Genomic DNA, 12,670 nt, shown 5'->3' with positions numbered 1-12,670 from the left:
CCTGTTTGTCCCTATGCCCCTGGACACCCCAGCTCCATCCCATCCATATCCCTGTGTCCATCCCACTGCCCCCACTTGTCTCCTGCATCCATCCCTATCCCCATGCCCCAGGGCTTATCCTAGCCCGTCAATGGGGCGCCAGTGCCTTCCCCTCTTCTCTTTATACTCGGGACCGTTCTCTCTTTTTTAAGTGATTTTTGGTAAATAAAACCTCTTTTGTAGCACTTTTTTTGTCACTGTTTCCTCCCATTCCCACCCCAGGATCCGGGGGGGGTCACCCTTGGAATAGGGAATGTCACTGATGGGGGCCACTGATGCTGTTTATGCTCATTCTTGCCCCCAAAACCACCTTATCCTTGCCCATTCAACCCCATTGCAACCAAAGCCCCTTCAATCACTGCTCCCCACTTCCAACCCCCCTTAAATCACTGCACCCCACTTCCAAGCCCCTTCAATCACTGCTCCCCACTTCCAAACAGCCTTAAATCACTGCACCCCACTTCCAAACTCCCTTAAATCACTGCACCCCACTTCCAACCCCCTTAAATCACTGCTCCCCACTCCCAAACCCCCATAAATCACTGCACCCCACTTCCAAACTCCCTTAAATCACTGCACCCCACTTCCAACCCCCTTAAATCACTGCTCCCCACTTCCAACCCCCCTTAAATCACTGCTCCCCACTTCCAACCCCCATTAAATCACTGCACCCCACTTCCAAACAGCCTTAAATCACTGCACCCCACTTCTAAACTCCATAAATCACTGCACCCCACTTCCAAACCCCTTAAATCACTGCACCCCACTCCCAACCCCCCTTAAATCACTGCACCCCACTTCCAAACCCCTTAAATCACTGCTCCCCACTTCCAAACCCTCTTAAATCACTGCACCCCACTTCCAAACCCTCTTAAATCACTGCACCCCACTTCCAAACCCCCATAAATCACTGCACCCCACTTCCAAACCCCCATAAATCACTGGACCCCACTTCCAACCCCCTTAAATCACTGCACCCCACTTCCAAACCTTCAATCACTGCACCCCACTTCCAACCCCCTTAAATCACTGCACCCCACTTCCAAACTCCCTTCAATCGCTGCACCCCACTTCCAAACCCCCCTTAAATCACTGCACCCCACTTCCAAACCCCCTTAAATCACTGCACCCCACTTCCAAACTCCCTTAAATCACTGCACCCCACTTCCAACCCCCCTTAAATCACTGCACCCCACTTCCAAACCCCCTTCAATCACTGCACCCCGCTTCCAACCCCCCTTCAATCACTGCACCCCACTTCCAAACCCCTTCAATCACTGCACCCCACTTCCAACCTCCCTTAAATCACTGCTCCCCACTTCCAAACCCCCTTAAATCACTGCACCCCACTTCCAAACCCCCTTCAATCACTGCACCCCACTTCCAACCCCCCTTAAATCACTGCTCCCCACTCCCAAACCCCCTTAAATCACTGCACCCCACTTCCAAACTGGGGTGATGCTGGTCCCCAAAAGCCACTTATGGGGGGGGGTGGAGGGGGGCAGATTTGGGGCCAATGGGGGTGATTTGGATAATGGGGGGGTCCCAAAGAGCTGCTTGGGGTGATCCTGATGGGGCCCCAAAGGTGATGGAACCCAGGAATGGACCCCCCCCCCCCCAAATCCTGCCCCTCCTAAAGCTGCTTTTGGGCCATTTCCCTGCAAATTGGAACCAAAATCCTGCAAATTTCAGTTAAAATCCCACAATTTTGGTTAAAATCCCACAATATTGGCGTAAAATACACTAAATTTGGGGAAAAAAACCCAAATTTGGCCTAAAACCCTGCAAATTGGGTCTGGAATGCTGAAAAGCATCTTATTTAGGAGCAAATCCCATAAATCTGGGCCGGAATCTTGGAAATCGGGTGCAAAGCCCTGCTCCTTTGGCCTGAATTCCAGAAACAGGGAATAAAGGCACCAAACTGGGGGGAATTGGCCCCAAATCTTGCAAATTGGAGGCCAACCTGGTAAATCTGGGCTGAAAGCCGGGAATTGAGGGCGAAATTCCATGATTTTGGCTTGAAATCCCACAAATTGGGGCCGAAATCGTTAACTTTGGGCTGAAATCGGGGGAATTGGGGCTCAAATCCCCCCAGATGGGCAGGGAAGGCTTTAAATCTGAGCTGAAATCCCCCGAATTGGGGCAAAAGCTGGAAATTTGGGTGGAAATCTCCCAAATTGGCCTGAAATCCTTCAACTTTGGGCTTAAATACTGAGGATTTGGGTTAAATCTGCAAATGAGGGCTGAAACCCCCCAAATTGGGGTCAAAACCTACAAATTTGGCCCAAAACATTGAAAATCCTTCAAATGTGGCCAAAACCCCCCAAATTTGGGCTGAAATCCTTCACGTTTGGCCTAAAAACCTTGAAATTTGGGCTGAAATCCTTCAAATTTAGGCTGAAATCCTCCAAATTTGGCCAACCCCCCGCAAATTTGGGCTGAAATCCTTCAAATTTGGTCAACCCCGCCCCCAAATTTTGGCTGAAATCCTTCAAATTTGGCCTGAAATCCTTCATATTTGGGCCAACCCCCACAAAATTTGGGCTGAAATCCTTCAAACTTAGCCTGAAATCCTTCAAATTTGGGTCAATCCCCCCAAATTTTGGCTAAAATCCTTCAAATTTGGGCCACACCCCCCCTCCCCCCAGAATTTGGGCTGAAGCTCTTCAAATTTGGCCAAAGAAAACCAAATTTGACCTGAAATCCTTCAAATTTGGCCACCACCCCCCCAAATTACAGCTGAAATCTTTCCAATTTGGCCGCCCCCCCCCCCGAATTTGGGCTGAAACCCTTCAAATTTGGCCAAACCCCCGCAAATTTGGCCTGAAATCCTTCAAATTTGGCCACCCCCCCCCCCCCCCCCCCCCCCCCCCCCCCCCCCCCACCCCCCCCCCCCCCCCCCCCCCCCCCCCCCCCCCCCCCCCCCCCCCCCCCCCCCCCCCCCCCCCCCCCCCCCCCCCCCCCCAAAATGTGGGCTGAAACCCTTCCAATTTCACCGAAAATCCTTAAAATTTGGGCTGAAATCCTTAAAATTTGGGCTGAAACCCTTCCAATTCGGCCACCCCCCTCCCCCCACCAAATTTGGGCTGAAACCCTTCCAATTTCACCGAAAATCCTTAAAATTCGGGCTGAAACCCTTCCAATTTCACTGAAAATCCTTAAAATTTGGGCTGAAACCCTTCCAATTCGGCCACCCCCGTCCCCCCCCCCCCAAATTTGGGCTGAAACCCTTCCAATTTCACCGAAAATCCTTAAAATTTGATCCGAAATCCTTAAAATTTGGGCTGAAACCCTTCCAATTTCACTGAAAATCCTTAAAATTTGGGCTGAAACCCTTCCAATTCGGCCACCCCCCTCCCCCCACCAAATTTGGGCTGAAACCCTCCCAATTTCACCGAAAATCCTTAAAATTTGGGCTGAAACCCTTCCAATTTCACCGAAAATCCTTAAAATTTGGGCTGAAACCCTTCCAATTTCACCGAAAATCCTTAAAATTTGGGCTGAAACCCTTCCAATTTCACCGAAAATCCTTAAAATTTGGGCTGAAACCCTTCCAATTTCACTGAAAATCCTTAAAATTTGGGCTGAAACCCTTCCAATTTCACCGAAAATCCTTAAAATTTGGGCTGAAACCCTTCCAATTTCACCGAAAATCCTTAAAATTTGGGCTGAAACCCTTCCAATTTCACCGAAAATCCTTAAAATTTGGGCTGAAACCCTTCCAATTTCACTGAAAATCCTTAAAATTTGGGCTGAAACCCTTCCAATTTCACCGAAAATCCTTAAAATTTGGGCTGAAACCCTTCCAATTTCACCGAAAATCCTTAAAATTTGGGCTGAAACCCTTCCAATTTCACCGAAAATCCTTAAAATTTGGGCTGAAACCCTTCCAATTTCACTGAAAATCCTTAAAATTTGGGCTGAAACCCTTCCAATTTCACCAAAAATCCTTAAAATTTGGGCCGAAATCCTTCCAATTCAACCACCCCCCCCCAAATTTGGGCCGCCCCCCCCCATTTTCTCCCATTCCCCCCCAACCCCCCATCTCCTCCACCCTGCATCCCCCCAATCCCCCCCGCAATGGCCTCTCCCCACCCCACGCTCCCCTTGGGTCCCATCCGTGGCGCCCCCCACGTGTGGGGCGGGGGGGGGGGCAGAGGAAGGAGCCGCAGGCCGCTTGTTGGAGCTGTATATTGTATATATGCCAATGCAAGAATAAAAACAGTGCAAATACAGGTACAGTTTATAATACTCCCCTCCCCCCCCCCCCCAACCCCCCCCCATCCCCCCCATCCCCATCCCCATCCCCCCCCCTCTCCGTGCTCCATCCCCCCCCCATCCCCCTCCCTTTCCCTCCCCTCCCCCTCCCTAATCCCATCCCCCTTCCCCCCCCCAATCACCCCCCTCCCCCAATCCATCATTATTCCACTATGGGACCCCCCCCCTCACCCCCCTCACCCAAAAAAGGGGTGGGGGGGGTGTGGGGGGGGAGGGGGGTGGGGGGAGGGGCTTTGCGTGAGTGAAAGGCACAGATTCGGGAGGTGGCCGCCGCCACCAGTGCATCACCGGGGCCGAGGGGGGGCCCCTTTAAGGTGGCTCCCCCCTCCCCCACCCCCACCCCCCAACCCCCCCCTCCCCCTTTTTTCCAGCACCTCCCCCCTTCTCCTCTAATCCCCCCACCCCCACCCCCCATTGTTATCCCATAGCCGGGGGGATGGGGGAGGGGTGATGGGGGGGGATGATGGGGGGAGGGGAAGTGGGGGTCCCCCCCCTCCCCCCCCATTGTTTGCACGGTTCATGTCATACACACGCGGTCACGAGAAGGACGAGTTCCACAACAGCCATGGCCCGGGGGGGGGAGGGGGGGGGGGGGGGGGGATTTTCCTTACATTTTGGGGGGTTTTGGGGTTTTTTTTTTACAGAATGTACATTTTTGTCAATGAATTTTTGATGCTTTTTCGCCCCCATCCCCCCCCGTTTTCCTGTCCCTGCAAAGGGGGGGGGGGGGTAAATGGGGTGAATGGGACCCCCCCATCGGTTCCACCCCTCCCCCCCCTATTCCCTTTATCCCAAAGGAAAGCCCAAAAAGTTCAAGAGCCCCGGAAATTCAGACCCAAAAGCTCGGGATCCCAAAAAAACCCTCAGGTTCGCAAAAAAAAACTCAATAGGACAAAAAATCAATCCCAAAAATTCGATATCCCCCAAAAAATCAATCCCAAAAATTCAATATCAAAAAAAATTAATCCCAAAAATTCAATATCCAAAAAAAATAATCCCAAAAATTCAATATCCAAAAAAATCAATCCCAAAAATTCAATATCCAAAAAAAATCAATCCCAAAAATTCAATATCCCCAAAAAAACAATCCCAAAAAGCTCGATATGCCCCCAAAACTCAATATCCCAAAAAAGTCAATATCCTAAAAAATTCATATCCCAAAATATTCAATATCCCAAGAAACCTCAATATCCCAAAAAAACTCAATATCCCAAAAACATCAATATCCTAAAAAATTCATATCCCAAAAACCTCAATATCCCCCCAAAAGTCAATATCCCAAAAACTCCATTTCCCCAAAAACCTCAGGCTCGCAAAAAAAAAAAAATATCCCAAAAACCTCAATCCCCAAAAACCTCAATATCGCCCCAAAATATCCCAAAACCCTCAATATCCAAAAAAAACCTCAATCCCCAAAAACCTCAATATCCCAAAAAATTCAATCCCCAAAACCTCACTATCCCCAAAAAACTCATTATCCCCCCAAAATATCCCAAAAACCTCAATATAAAAAAAAACTCAACATCCCCCCAAAATATCCCAAAAAACTCAATCCCCAAAACCTCACTATCAAAAAAAAACTCATTATCCCAAAATATCCCAAAAAACTCAATCCCCAAAACAAAACTAAATATCCCCAAAAACTTCAATACCCCCCCAAATTATCCCAAAAATTCAATCCCCAAAACATCACTATCCCCCAAAAAAATTCAATATCCCAAAAAATCAATATCCCAAAAACCTCAATCCCCAAAACCTCACTATCCCAAAAAAACTCATTATCCCAAAATATCCCAAAACCTCAATATCCCAAAAAATCATTATCCCAAAAATCTCAATCCCCAAAACCTCAATATCCCAAAAAACCTCATTATCCCAAAATATTCCAAGAAACTCATTCCCCAAAAACTATCCCAAAACACCTCATTATCCCAAAATATCCCAAAAAACTCAATCCCCAAAACCTCACTATCCCAAAAAAACTCATTATCCCAAAATATCCCAAAACCTCAATATCCCAAAAAATCATTATCCCAAAAATCTCAACCCCCAAAACCTCAATATCCCAAAAAACCTCATTATCCCCCCAAAATATCTCCAAAAACTCAATCCCTAAAACCTCACTATCCCAAAAACCTCATTATCCCAAAAAATCAATATCCAAAAAATTTAATCCCCAAAACCTCAATATCCCCCAAAAAACTCATTATCCCCCCAAAATATCCCAAAAAACTCAATCCCCAAAACCTCAATATCCCAAAAACCTCATTATCCCCCCAAAATATCCCAAAAACCTCAATATAAAAAAAAAACCTCATTATCCCCCCAAAATATCCAAAAAAACTCAATCCCCAAAACCTCACTATCCCAAAAAACCTCATTATCCCCCCAAAATATCCCAAAAACCTCAATATAAAAAAAACTCATTATCCCCCCAAAATATCCCCAAAAACTCAATCCCCAAAACCTCACTATCCCAAAAAAAACTCAATATCCCCAAAAAACCTCATTATCCCCCCAAAATATCCCAAAAACATCCTTATCCCCAAAAACCTCAATATCCCCCCCAAATATCCCCAAAACCTCAATATCCCCCAAACCAAAATCCCCAAAAATCAGTATCCAAAAAAAACTCAATATCCCAAAAAATTCAATCCCGAAAACCTCAATATCCCCCCAAAAACCTCATTATCCCAAAATATCCCAAAAACCTCAATCCCCAAAACCTCAATATCCCAAAAAATCTCAGCATCCCCCCAAAATATCCCAAAACCTCAATATCCAAAAAAATCAATATCCCAAAAAACTCAACCCCCAAAACCTCAATATCCCAAAAAAACCTCATTATCCCAAAATATCCCCAAAACCTCACTATCCCAAAATCCTCATTTTCCCAAAATATCCCTAAAACTCAATCTCCAAAACCTCAATATCCCCAAAACCTCAATATCCCAAAAACCAAAATCCCAAAAAATCAATATCCCAAAAAACTTCCCTATCCCAAAAACCTCATTTTCCCAAAATATCCCAGAAAATTCAATCCCCAAAACCTCCCTATCCCAAAAACCTCAATATCCCAAAATATCCCAACCCCTCCTCATCCCGAGCAGCTCAACCCCCAGAGAAGCGTTTCCACAAGCGGCTCTGGCCCCACCAAAAAGCAGGGAAAGAATTCCCGGGCTTGGGAATACCGGGGGGGGGGGGGGGGGGGGGGGGCACAAACGGAGCAATAATTAATAATTAATAATTAATAATAAGGAATAAATCTGTGCAGGCCAAAGCCCCCCCCCCCCCCCATCCCCAATGCACCCCAATGGGGGGGGGGTTTAGGGTTGGGTTTTGGGGGTCCCCCCCCATCCCCAATGCACCCCAATGGGGGGGGGTTTAGGGTTGGGTTTTGGGGGTCCCCAATGGGGGGGGGTTTAGGGTTGGGTTTTGGGGGTCCCCAATGGGGGGGGGTTTAGGGTTGGGTTTTGGGGGTCCCCAATGCAACCCAATGGGGGGGGGGGTTAGGGTTGGGTTTTGGGGGTCCCCAATGCAACCCAATGGGGGGGGGGGTTAGGGTTGGGTTTTGGGGTTCCCCAATGCACCCCAATGGGGGGGGGGTTTAGGGTTGGGTTTTGGGGGTCCCCCCCCATCCCCAATGCACCCCAATGGGGGGGGGTTTAGGGTTGGGTTTTGGGGGTCCCCAATGGGGGGGGGTTTAGGGTTGGGTTTTGGGGGTCCCCAATGCAACCCAATGGGGGGGGGGGTTAGGGTTGGGTTTTGGGGGTCCCCAATGCAACCCAATGGGGGGGGGGGTTAGGGTTGGGTTTTGGGGTTCCCCAATGCACCCCAATGGGGGGGGTTAGGGTTGGGTTTTGGGGGTCCCCAATGCAACCCAATGGGGGGGGGGGTTAGGGTTGGGTTTTGGGGTTCCCCAATGCACCCCAATGGGGGGGGGGTTAGGGTTGGGTTTTGGGGGTCCCCAATGCACCCCAATGGGGGGGGTTAGGGTTGGGTTTTGGGGGTCCCCAATGCAACCCAATGGGGGGGGGGTTAGGGTTGGGTTTTGGGGGTCCCCAATGCACCCCAATGGGGGGGGGTGTTTATGGTTGGGTTTTAGGGGTCCCCCCCCCAATGCACCCCAATGGGGGGGGGTTAGGGTTGGGTTTTGGGGGTCCCCAATGCACCCCAATGGGGGGGGGGGTTTAGGGTTGGGTTTTGGGGGTCCCCAATGCACCCCAATGGGGGGGGGTTTAGGGTTGGGTTTTGGGGGTCCCCAATGCACCCCAATGGGGGGGGGGTTTAGGGTTGGGTTTTGGGGGTCCCCAATGCACCCCAATGGGGGGGGGGGATTTAGGGTTGGGTTTTGGGGGTCCCCAATGCACCCCAATGGGGGGGGTTAGGGTTGGGTTTTGGGGGTCCCCAATGCAACCCAATGGGGGGGGGGTTTAGGGTTGGGTTTTGGGGGTCCCCAATGCACCCCAATGGGGGGGGTGTTTTAGGGTTGGGTTTTGGGGGGTCCCCCCCATGTTTAGGGGTGTGTTTCACTTATAGCACCATAAAGTGGGGATCTCCTCCATCACCCCCTTTTCTCCATCCCATTCCCCCCCCCCCCCAAAAGACTCCACGTTAAATATTGCACTTGGGTTTTTTGTCGCTTTTTTGACCATTTTTGCCTTTTTTTAGGGTTTTTTTTTGTGGTGTTTTTTTTTTTGCTTTAATTCTTGCATTTCAGCATTAAATTCACCCCCCCACCCCCACCCCCTGCCCCCCAACATTTCCCCCCCCCCCCCCATGCCCAGGTCACCTCGTACCTCTGGGGAACAGGTAATGGCACTTGAGCGAGGGATGGGGTTGAGAAGGGGGGGGGTGGAAGGAAAGCATCACCCCCCCCCCCAAAAAATAACCCAAAATACCCCAAAATTACCCCAAAAAGTCACTTTTAGCCAAGGAAAACCCCACCCATTGCCAAAGTGCTCCCATGGAAGCGGGGCCATCAAGGGAGGTTTGGAGCATCCCGGATGGAAAAGGGGAGGTTTAAGGTTAAAACACCCCCCCCCACACCCCAAAATGCCTCCCAAAATCCCCCAAAATTCCCTAAATCCCCCCCAAAAAAAAGAATCCATATATAGCTATGTCTTTATATATACGCCACTAAACTTCCAACAGGAATTCCAACTAATTTTCCCTCTGGAAGGGCCCAAAGAGGTTGGGGGGGGGGGGGAATTTGGGATGCTCAGACCCCTCAAGGGGTTAAGTGCTCATTGGATTGAGGGGCTGCTGGTGGGGGACCCCCCCACCCATAAAGGGGGGGGAAGGAAGGTGCCTGGTCCCCAGGTTTTGGGGGGGGGGGTTGGTTTTGGGGGTCCCATTTCCCCCCCCCCCCCTTGGCCATCAAGCAAAGGGGTGAGCTGAGATTGCACGAGATTCTCCTGTTGGGAATAACAATGGATCGTCAAGAATCCGGGCTCAAAAAAAGAAAGGGGGGGGGGGAAATTCCTTAAAATTCCTTAAAAACAAGGCAGGAAACTCGCAGGGAGGAGCAAAAACCCTCAGGTGGGAACGGGAATGGGATGGGATGGGGATGGGATGGGGATGGGGATGAAGATGGGATGGGAATGGGGATGAGGATGGGATGGGGATGGGGATGGGATGGGATGGGAATGGGGATGGGATGTGGGGCCGGGGTTGCTCCGGCAGCGAATTCCACTGGCAAGGGCTGTGTCTGCGAGGAGGAGGAGGAGGAAGAGGGATAAGAGGAGGAAGAGGAGGGAAGGGCCCATTAGTGTGAAGGTTTAAGTGCAAATAGAGCGTTTCTCAGACGACTTTTCTTGCTTTGGGTTCGTTAACCGGAGCCCCGGTGCCATTCCCATCATCCCGGTGCCATTCCCATCATCCGGGTGCCATTCCCATCGCCCCAGTGCCATTCCCACCGCTTGGGGACCATTCCCATCACCTGGGTGCCATTTGCATCGCTTGGGTGCCAATTCGCATCGCTTGGGTACCATTCCCATCACCTGGGTGCCATTCCCATCACTTGGATACCATTCCCATCACTTGGGGACCATTTCCATCCCCTGGGTACCCATTCCCATCGCCCCGGTGCCATACGCATCACTTGGGTACCATTCCCATCACCTGGATGCCATTCCCATCACTTGGGGACCATTTCCATCCCCTGGGTACCATTCCCACCGCCCCGGTGCCATATGCATCACCTGGGTACCATTCCCATCACTTGGATACCATTCCCATCACTTGGGGACCATTCCCATCACCTGGGTGCCATTCCCATTGCTCGGGTGCCATTCCCATCACCTGGGTACCATTCCCATCACTTGGATACCATTCCCATCACTTGGGGACCATTCCCATCACCTAGGTGCCATTCCCATCACTTGGATACCATTCCCATCACTTGGATACCATTCCCATCCCCTGGGTACCATTCCCATCGCCCTGGTGCCGTATGCATCACTTGGGTACCATTCCCATCACTCGGGTGGCATTCCCATCCCCTGGGTACCATTCCCATCCCCTGGGTACCATTCCCATCGCCCCGGTGCCATTCCCATCGCCCGGACAGCAGCTCCGGAGCATGCAGGAAGCGCGGAAGAGCCGAGGACGGGGACTCACCGTGCCCAAGTCTGCTCACGGGTGGCCTCAGCACCCTCAGCACCCCAAAGCGGGCTCCTTGCCTTGGCCAACCGGGGTCCCCAGCACCAGCCATGGACCCCCAGAGGGCTCCCTGCCTCCATGGGAAGGGCTGGGATGGGAGGCTCCTGCCTTTCTTCTCGCCAAGGCAAGGGTGCAGCACCCCAGCACCCACCCATGGGTGCTGGTGGCCCCTGGTCCCCCACGTTTCCCCCCCACCCCACGAGTCAGCACCAGGCTGCTGCCCGTGCACAGTAAAAGAGGCTTCACTGCTGCCCCTGGGCCAAAGTCTGTGGCAAAAAGAGAACCAGAGCATGAAAAAAAAGAGGAAAAGGAAAAGGGGGGGGGTGGGAAACAGATCCCAAAAAAAAAATCGGGAAAAAAGCCCAAAAAGAAAGTCAGGAAAATCAGCCCCCCCCCAAAAAAAAAAAAAAAAGAACCCCACGATACAATTCAAAACTCTAGGCTTTGTCATTACAAAAAACAGCATCACCCAAGCTGGAACACACACGGCGAGTGCTGACCTCAAGCAGACCTCGGGCAAAGGAAGCGGCCCCTCACTTCCCACGTGGAAAAAGGGCTGGAGGAAAGGACAAGGATGCCGGAGGGTTGGAAAAGTGGGGTGGGTTCCATGTCTTGCTGTGGCTTTTCTGGCTTTGCTTTCCCCCGGGGACGGTAGGCACCAGCACAGGCACTGCATGCGACGGGAGCGGGGTCGAGGGGGGGCTGCTCTGCTCAGCAGGGGTTATTTCTGTCCGCTGATGGACTGGGATATAGAGCGAGGCGGGATCATATCCAGGAGGTATTCCCGCTGCCGGTCCGCCAGGCTGGATGCTTTGTGGCCTCCGATGCCGGCGTTCAGGTAGGCGATGTTCACACCTGGAGGGGGATACGGGGACACCGAGGGGGTGATGGGGTGGCAGGAAGGGAGCACGGGGAGGGGGGAAGCGGCTCCGTCCCCTGCCATGGAGGACAATGAATGGGGGGCAGCATCCAAGGAAAAGCAGCCCTGATTGGGGTGACTGAGCCAGGACGCATCCCATCCTGTTCCATCCCATCCCATCCTGTTCCATCCCATCCCATCCTGTCCCATCCCATCCTGTTCCATCCCATCCCATCCCATCCTGTTCCATCCCATCCCATCCTGTTCCATCCCATCCATCCCATCCTGTTCCATCCCATCCCATCCTGTCCCATCCCATCCTGTTCCATCCCATCCCATCCCATCCTGTTCCATCCCATCCCATCCTGTTCCATCCCATCCCATCCATCCCATCCCATCCTGTTCCATCCCATCCATCCCATCCTGTTCCATCCCATCCCATCCTGTTCCATCCCATCCATCCCATCCTGTTCCATCCCATCCCATCCTGTTCCATCCCATCCCATCCTGTCCCATCCCATCCTGTTCCATCCCATCCATCCCATCCTGTTCCATCCCATCCCATCCTGTTCCATCCCATCCATCCCATCCCATCCTGTTCCATCCCATCCATCCCATCCTGTTCCATCCCATCCATCCCATCCTGTTCCATCCCATCCCATCCTGTTCCATCCCATCCCATCCTGTCCCATCCCATCCCATCCCATCCTGTTCCATCCCATCCCATCCTGTTCCATCCCATCCCATCCCATCCTGTTCCATCCCATCCCATCCATCCCATCCCATCCTGTTCCATCCCATCCCATCCTGTTCCATCCCATCCTGTTCCAT

The 12,670-nt window shown here is 51.5% G+C and overlaps 1 long non-coding RNA gene across 1 annotated transcript; it reads right to left on the bottom strand.

Moving 5' to 3' along the window:
- Positions 1 to 9,929: 9,929 nt before the first annotated feature.
- LOC134170410 (uncharacterized) lies at positions 9,930 to 11,154 on the bottom strand. The gene is made up of 3 exons (XR_009967264.1): positions 10,521 to 11,154; positions 10,421 to 10,440; positions 9,930 to 10,379 (listed from the first exon to the last, which is right to left on the bottom strand). It is a non-coding gene; the product is annotated as an uncharacterized LOC134170410 (long non-coding RNA).
- Between the last annotated feature and the right edge of the window lie 1,516 nt (positions 11,155 to 12,670).

The sequence above is a fragment of the Pezoporus occidentalis genome, unplaced genomic scaffold (genome assembly GCF_034315485.1).
Source record: "Pezoporus occidentalis ecotype Australia unplaced genomic scaffold, CSIRO_AGI_Poc_V1 ctg373, whole genome shotgun sequence".
NCBI lineage: Eukaryota > Metazoa > Chordata > Aves > Psittaciformes > Psittacidae > Pezoporus > Pezoporus occidentalis.
The sequence above is the reverse complement of the archived record's forward strand: the minus strand, read 5'-3'. Positions and strand labels throughout refer to the sequence as shown.